Source organism: Micropterus salmoides, unplaced genomic scaffold, assembly GCF_014851395.1.
Source record: "Micropterus salmoides isolate LMB-PRFRI ecotype aquatic unplaced genomic scaffold, ASM1485139v1 Ms_hic_scaffold_3, whole genome shotgun sequence".
In the NCBI taxonomy this organism is placed as follows: Eukaryota; Metazoa; Chordata; class Actinopteri; order Centrarchiformes; family Centrarchidae; genus Micropterus; species Micropterus salmoides.
In genome coordinates this window covers 21,912,597-21,921,762 of record NW_024042261.1, presented here as the reverse complement: position 1 = coordinate 21,921,762, position 9,166 = coordinate 21,912,597, and positions in this window count along the sequence as shown.

Sequence of the window (9,166 nt, the reverse complement as noted above, 5' to 3'; positions counted from 1 at the left end):
AAATAATATAAAAATATAAAAAATAAATCTTGGCATTTGTTAGTTTATAAATGTGAGTGATATTTCTTCATTTATTTACTTTTGTATTATTCCCCCTATTTATTGACTTTTGACATTTAGTATTCTATTTAATTAATTAATCGATTAATTTTAAAATGGATTTTTATTTTTGTATGTATGTTTTCCTTTTGCATTTATCCCTATCTATTTCCTCAAAGTTATTATTTCTGTGTTTTCTTTTTACATTTCTTTCTATATTTCTCTTTATTGTGCAAATAAAGGCGATTGCATTCAAGGTTTGCCTCGGGGTCTACTTTTCACCAATGAGGCAGGTAGACCACTGTCCCAACAAGGCCTTAATTGTGTGCAGAAAACGTTGAGGTAAAAGTTTAGTTGTATTGGTTTATTTGGTGGGGACAATGCTCATTGATTAACTAGAAAACATTTTGAAAATTAATAAAGAAGGCTATTTCTTAGGTCTGTAGTCCCTGGCCAGATGTTTAAAAGACACCCAAAAATAGAATAAAATAGAATATCTTTTAAAATGAATACAACTTGATAAAAATCATAAAGGACAGGAATAGCAGGGGACAGACAAGTAAGTTGCCATGATAGCAGCAGAGAACTAGTACGTATCTGCATTAGTATCCTAAACGTTTGATAGTCAGTTGTTTAGACTATCAGTATCATTCTCCTCTATTGATAACTCATAACTAATGAGGTGTTATAGATCAATCAATATAGATAAATAGATCTAAGGATCTGCTTAGAAAAACAGTAATATGCAATTCTCTCCTCATCATAGGCTACGTGTGAATTGCAGTTTCCTTTGCTTGCATTAGAGGGTATTTAAGATATTTAAAATACACAATATATACAAGAATGCACCAGAGAATTAGACATAGACAATTATCACGACTTTAGAGATTACTGATTTACCTTTATGATGTACCTTTTGTGTCGCTTGAACTATAAAAAAACAGGCCTTTGATAATTTTGGCTGTCAGGAATCTAGAAAAAATACATCTAAACTTAATATAAAATCCACTCTAAAAGTAAATAAGGCCTTTACTGTGTCACAAAATGACAAATGGTGAGTCTAAAGGAGTACAAACTAATAATTCATCAGCAAAGTTTGTGCAGGCAAAAACATTGAGGTGGTATGTCTCTGTGCGCACACTCATTCACAATTAATGTCTTGTTCTTTATTTATGTCAAATGATCCTCTGACATGAACTTCAAACCTAAACATGTACTTTGTTTAACCCTAAGCCGGGTTCACGTCTCACAACCCATGATCCCACCCATGTAAACACACTCTGTCTTGAGATGATGACTCTCTTCTAGGAGTTTTATTGAATCTGTTTTAACCTTCTGTATTGCTGTGTGGTTTGGAAACCTTTATTTGTCCAATAAGAACAGACTTGGTAGTCTTGTAAAATTGGCCTGCAAGATCTCAGGGGGAGTCATGCCAAGCTTTCAGACATGTATAACAGGTGGGTCCTTAGGAGGGCTGATGTTAAATTGGACAACCAGGCCCATCCACTGTGGAAGCAGTTTGAGCTATTGCCTTTTGGCCCTTTTCAAGACTACTCTCTGCGATACTAAAAGACACCATGTTTCCTTCATCCCAAGTGTCATTGCTATGCCTTAAGGCACCTAGCACTCAGATATATAGATTGTCTTGAATACTGCACTCTGATCATTTTGCACATTTGTAATTGTTATGAATTTCTGTTTTCCTGAACTAGTTCTTTGATTTATTGTGTGGACATGTTGTCCTTTTGTATTTTGTCCCTCATTTCACTGAAGCCTGGCTGCATAACAATTTCCCCCCAGTGGGACAATTATGATAAACTAAACTAACCTAAAACTAAACTAAACTACTACAATTTGTTTGAAACTTCTATGTGATATTGTCTTTAAAAATGTAAGTCAAAACTTAATTTGCAAATGGCTTACTTGTATACTTTATTTGAACTCTGAAAGTATTTTTTCCTGTGCAGTAACTGTGAGAGACTTTTACCGTAAGTACCTACAAACTCAGGGTTGCCTCAAGCAATTAAACACCAATCATTATTCTCTCTTGCAAAACCATTTCACTTGACATACACAATCTCACACGTGCGCGCACACACACACACACACACACACACACAGCAGGAGGATTATCTGGTTTGTCTGCATTTCAGCCTTTCCTAAGAATTACAATTAACATTGTTTTTCTTTCAAGAAGTTTCGCCCACACCACTTTTTTACACCCCCTTTAAACCTGTTATCTAATGGATCTTTGTTTTTTACACTTGACCCTTGCTGCTCCTTCTACAAGACATGGACAACACACTTATCACTTAGTAGTTCCTATCAGTCAAATTCAGGGCTTCTGATTTTATTTGGCTTATTTTGGGATTAAACATCTTAAGACATGACATGCCATTTCATGAATTTGTGAATGTGTGTTGCTCACTATTACAACCAGTGAGCTTTACCTTCTTCCCACTATTACATCAACTGACCATATGTGTGAAACAGTGTGAATGTGTTAGGCCTGTGTTTGGCCTTTTAATAATCACCATTTTTATTCACGTTTGCTTGTGGCCAGAGGCATTATGGTTTCTGTTTGTTTATTTTCTGTCCCTCAGAGATCCAGCAGCCAAGCAGAGGAGAATGAAGAGGGAGTGGAAGTAAATGAAGCTGACAAAGTTTTGTTACGCTGCCAGGATCGAGGGGACTGCTACCTTCATTGGAACCACACCCAACGTCATCCTGGAGGGAAATCACACACCCATGGGAAGGCAGATTCAGGTGAATTCAGAAACAGTCTCAATATGTGGAAACCAAGCCCAAGTTTCATCATCCTCTTCACTCGTTGTGGCCAGAGGGAGGATTGATGCAGAAAATTGACCTTATTTACATGCTGATGATTATATGTATCTTGTGTACTTACAGTCACCTTCTCTGTTATTATACCGTCCACTAAGCCATGGCAGAGTTTGTGTATATGAACATCTGTGAAATTGTTATGTCCCATGGGTATTGGAGTTTTCAAGGCCACTGTGTGAGGGAACTCACTCTTTGCTTTAAATGTTGTTTGTCCTCTGCTCGGGGCTAGGTGTCTGATACTGCCCTAGATGGGAGACATCTGACCCTGCTGCTTGTTCATGTACTTCTTTGTTTTCTCCTTTAAATAAATACCAAAAGACAATGGTTTATTGTAATCCATTTATTTGTTTAGTTCTGCACCAGGAAATATACAGTTTCCACAACATTAGTCTGGTAGACAAATTCTTTCCACTGAAATTCTGTTTTTTTTTTCACAAATAGAGAAGGATATTTCTTTGGGCAACATTCTTAATGGTTTAGATAAAAGTTTACTCACAAATACTCACAGAGATCTAGACATGTAGCAACACCAGTGGTGGCCACCGCTTCCATTAGAGTGAATGTCCATAAGGCTAAGCAAAAGCACTAGACAAGTTTTAAACAAGTCTCTAGTTTTACCTGTGGAAGAATCTTTTGAAAACTTCCAAACTGAAGAAAAAAATATTTACTTAAGACTCAGAAGGAAACTGATGATTACGATGAGCATGTTGCATCAAGAGAAGCACACACACACACAACCTGTGTGTGTGTGTGTGTCTAACAGTGGGAAATAAAGATGGATTACACTTTAGTTTAGTTAACAGATTCTTTCCAAATAATGGAGGCATAATCAACTTTGCAAGCTGGTCTGGCTCCCGAACATGTTGCTAATACTCGCTCTGTCTTGGTTGTGGCTGCTCTTTATGTTTTTGGTCTTCAAGTATGTTTCATGAACTGGAGTCATTCTCTGTTCTGATCTTTTATTATTACTAACAAAGCTCCCACAGGCTAGAAAAGTCCTTTGGAGGTGGCACAAACAAAGATGATGACAAGGAGGCCCAGACTACAAAGAGAGCTGTGTGCTGGTTATCTTCATGCTGCTGGTTCTTCTGTGGTTTAGTTTGGGTTCATTTCCTGCCACACTGTGCTCTTCAACAAAGACAAACCGTGAGTATGAAAACTGACACTCAGAAGAGCAAAGCCGTTAAAACATGAAGGTCTTCTAGCTGACTTCAGCACTTGCCTTCAGATAAGAGGTGTTCCTGTGCAGCATAATATCTCCTCCTCCTTCCTGAGTTGTAGCCCGATAGCTCCAAGGTCAAGCCTGTACAGTTCATGCTGTGCTGTTTCCTTAGATAAATTACTTTTGTATCAATGAATATTTTTTTTCTCCTTTGGTAACTTAAGTTAAGCGTGTCCTGCTCCTACCAATAAGCAACAAGGTCTTTGGTACTCCTCAAGAAGTGGGAAAGCAGTGTGTTTTGTACACAGAAGAGTGTGACAATGATTAACACGCTTTTAGTTTAAAAGGTGTGACGCAAACGTTGAGCTGTCAAAGTCCATTTCTCACCTTGTAAAAGAGAAAAATGAGTTTTAAAGTATGAATCTAGTTACAAAACCACATTTTAAATATGATTTGGATGTCTTACCAGTTTATCACATTTCCTTTATGGAGCACATTTATGGTCACAGCATGCTAATCTGCTGACAATGAAAGAAAGGCTTTTCTACAGAGAGAGTATCACCGCACTGAAGAACATACCTTTTCTTTCCACCCTTTTGCCATCTCCATCCTGCTGTTTCTGCTGGTGGCCATGGTCACCGAATGTTCCAGCAACTCTACCACCACCACTCTCTCTCTTTTTAACATTTCTGTTTGTGTAGGGGTTTATTAAAAAATTAGATACTACATGATAATCGGTGAGCTTTACAGGTGTTGGATGGCCAGCCAGGCTTGCTGTTTCTCCCTACCTCCCAGTCTTTATGCTAGCCTATAAGCTAAGACCTTTCTGGCAGTCAGACCCCTTTCTGAAGTTGACAATATTTTGCAAAGATGAAGCCCCTGGACCAACTGGTAGGCTACTACCAGCGGTGTCTCCTCTTTCTGAGGATCTCATGTGCCCACACAGATCTCCCTTTCCCTGTCTCCTGCGTGTTTGTACACCTCACACACTCAAAACCAATGCCAGAGCAGGCGCCCTCTGTGTTCAAGTTTCTGCTAATATGACCGTTATTACTTAGCGGCAAACCAAAGATTAGACTACAGATCGCTGGCGCTACAATTTTTGATTACACTGACAGGACATCTCATTCTGTGGTTGCCTAGCAACATTAAAAATCGCAGCGCTTTGCTCTTTTATAAATTCAACCAAAAAAAGGCACTGCTGTGCGCCTAGCGTTTTCAAACCTCCAAAGAGCTTTCTGTCTTATTGGGGCCTGATTCTTCTTTGTCCTTTTATAGCGGTTGGCATTACCGCCACCTACTGGATCAAACAGTGCAAAATATTTATAGCGTCCACACAAGGTGATTCCATTCACAACTATAGTCCCTCTAGTTATTTTTTTCTATTTTTGTGTCTATAGCAGCGTTCTCGCGACCCCTACGGGGGTCCCGAACCTCAGGTTAAGAACCACTGAGCTAAGATAATCACCCTGCCTCTAGACCACATGTGAGAGCTTTTCTACTCTCTCTTCTCATCTAATTGGGCAAAAAAGCAAATACCCATACTTCCAAAAATGTGAACTTTCAATTTCACAGAACATAAAACTAGGCTATACAATATTAAGGAAAGAACATTCCTGAAATAACAAAGCTGTACTTAGATAAAATCCTGTCTGTCTTTTAGGTAGGCCCATTTATCATTTGCAACAGGAAAGTCAAATCACATCTATTTCATGGTCTTTCAGTCTGATGATATGTTATCTATCAAATCATTTATATATTTGTGTAAAAATTTTTTTGCTTGAGGTCAAAAAGAGTTGCTTGCTGTAGTTGTTGGCTTAGCAGCATCTAAATGGGCCATGTATGACAACTCTGTCCCCGTCCTTGATGTTAACCAGCAGCATTGTTTGAAAAACTATCCATAGCCTTAAAAGGCTTGCCAGTTGAGTATGTGTGAATGTCCTTTTTAAATTTTTTATCCAGGCCACAGCTATCAAGATAAACCCACTGTATTAAATGTTTCCTTGTGTCACGATCGGTGGTGTGGAGCAGGGTGGAGCAGGTTGGAGGACCCAAAAGCAGGACACAGAGCGGAGCAGGTATGGTTCAGTGGTTTTAATAAACAAACAAAAGGCGAGCACACTTACAAACTGAGTGGCTGATGACAGAGTCCCAAAACAAAGGCTGTCCAACAGAAATCCAAAAGGGTGAAAACCAGAATCCAAAACTGAGCAGGGTAACAGGGAGACACGGCGAGTAAGGCTGAAGACACAAGAACAAACTGCAACACTGGGTGACAACATATAATGACCCGACAAAGACAAGACAGAAACACAAGGTATATATACACACAGGGACTAATGAGCAGGGCGGGAGCAACACAGGTGAAAGACATGAGGCTAATGAGGCACAGGTAGGGAGAGAGAGAGAGAGTAGAGAGAGAGACAGAGACAGACATGCAGAGTGTGACACCTTGCTGCTCGTTGCCACTCCACCCAAGGCATTTCACAAAAGATAGTCGCCATAACTTTCTTCCTGCTTTTACGGGTTTCTTATTTTATTTGCTGTGTTTTTATTTATTTTTTGCTCTTGTGAAAGCACTTTGTAACATTGTGCTCTATAAATAAAGGTTATTATTATTATTATTATAAGTGAGTGTGTTGAAATGCATGTAGTGTTTTGGATAAAGGGTCATATCCAGTTTTATATCCATATCCAGATAAGCAGCTTACATTAATCCTTATATCTGATGAGAACTATCTATATGCACACACAATATCCTCAATAACAATAATGCAACATTGAGCTCAGGCAGCAGTAAATTAGATTAGATTAGATTAGATTAAACTTTATTGTCATTTTGCAGAGTATGGGTACAAAGCTAATGAAATGCATCTACATGCAATGTGTACGCGCCTCAGTATCTCCATAAATTGGTTTTAATGTTGTTGGATTGGTATAAGACCCATCCTAACAGTTCGTTGACAAAACACTGTATAGCCTTGGACCAGGGTCAAGATATAATTTTGTTTATGTTGTATTATTTTTCTAGTTTTCCAGGCCAAAGCTTGATTCATTCAGAACTTTCTCAGCTTCATTATGTAACATTACCATTTACACACGGAGTGTGGCCAAGTTGCAGCTTATTACCTTTCCCAGATGGACTAATGTCACCAAAACACCTTAAATATGATCTCCCGAAAATGGAAACGGTGGGAGATGATCAATATCTGATTTTTGATCAAGAATCCACCACTGGAGGACTGGGCTGGCAAGTGACTTAGTATTTTTATTTAAAGCTCCCCTGTATACTCCAGCCTGTACAGCCTGATGTTTGCTGTCCTTGAGACAGGCATAGGTTCTCTCATGCAGCTTTCAATCTTATGTCCTCCCTCACATTGTGATGTTCTTCAAAAACCAGTTGAACATGCTGATAGGAAACATGGGTTTTGACTGAATTGAGTTCAGTTCATTTAGATAAATTATCCTCTAAACAGTCAACCAAGCAGATTAAAAATAAATGCTTTTAGAGTGAACAGTATAATTTATATACAAGATTACAAGATTAACAGTTTTATTTTCACCTACAAGGCATAATATATAAAAGTGTTTATGCAAGCAGATGCAAAGCCGGATTGCAGTGTGAAGTATGTTGTGGCAAAACTGTTGAAAAAAAAAGTCATCGGTAATAAACAGTGTTGCATTACAATTGGCCTTGGAGGTCTCCAACGATGATAACAACTGTCGTCACAACAGCCAGGAGCACTAATGAACCAAGCAGTATCGATCATCTTGACAATGACCTCACAGAGATTAAATAGCTGGGATTCCCTGCCAGTTAGTCAGAACTGAAGTAGCGTCTTGGATGAGAAGCAAAACGTCTTTGAGTCTCTTCAATCAAGTCCATTTGCCCTTGATTTTAACCTTCCTTGGACACAAGTGATTTTGTTTTCCCATTTGCACACTAATGTATCATCATTTAATTACTACTTTGGGCAGTCACATGAAGTGTTTTTGTTATTGGCTGTATGCTAATATTGTACACTGCACTGTGACTTTTACTGTCCTGTTTTACCCTGTTTTTATTTCCGATTTAACTCTTTAAAATGTATTTTATATGTGTTTTTTCAATTTCCCTTTATTGCTTTTATGTATGTATATGTATTTAATGCACTTTGAATTACAAATAAACTTGCCTTGCCTTCTTAATGGATGGTCACATGTGTAACTTTAGTTCCCCTGCGTCGCTGACAACACCATGGGAACGCCTCTGGGCGTGGCAGGGCTGAAATCATGAATGAAACTACTCCAATCCTATTGGCGTTGCTAGAACGGTAGCGTGTGACGGCGTAGCTGGAGGCGTATATAAGCACGCCGGCACACCAGACACATTAGCTTTTTTCTATTCAGCAAGCACTCTGGCATGTTTGAGACTACAAAGAAGTACAACCACGAGAGGAAGTTTTCTTACCTGGAAGGAAGTCTGGCAGAGGAGAAGGCTGGTGAGCAGTTCAGGCAGTGTGTTTTTCCATGCCCGCACTACATCACGGCTGGGGACACTCATGCCCTGTGTGTGTCTTGTCTGGGGATGCCGCGTGCCCAGGCAGCTCTCAAGGGTGCTGCTTGCGGCCATTGTGAGGCCCTGCCCCTGAGGGTGCTGAGGTCCCATGCGGCTCTCTTTTCCGAAGATGGCCGGATGCGCTCTCCCCGTGGCTCGGGCCCGGCGACCGCTGAGGCGGGGCGGCGGCTTCGGTCATGGGGCTCCCAGCGCGACATCTCCGAGGGCATCGGGACTGCTGAGGCTTTTTCCCGTTCCTTGTCTGCTGGCTCCGACTCCCCTCTTCCCCGTTCGGGAGCCCGCTTCTCGGCTTCTCCCACTCGGGGTATGAGCCCGGAGAGGCTGCGGCTGTCCGGTTCTGAGGAGCTGGATGTGCTCAGCATTATGGAGGAGGAAGACTTCCGCCAGCTATCTCTTGCCCGGTCTTGTGTCGTCCCTTAAAGAGCCAGCGCTGCCCACCAAGTCATGTCGCGTGACATCTGCTCTGGTGGGCAAGGCGTACATGGCAGCGGGCTGGGCTGGTGCTAACCTGCACACGATGGCGGTTTTGCAGGCATACCAGGCCGACCTGCTGAAGGACATGG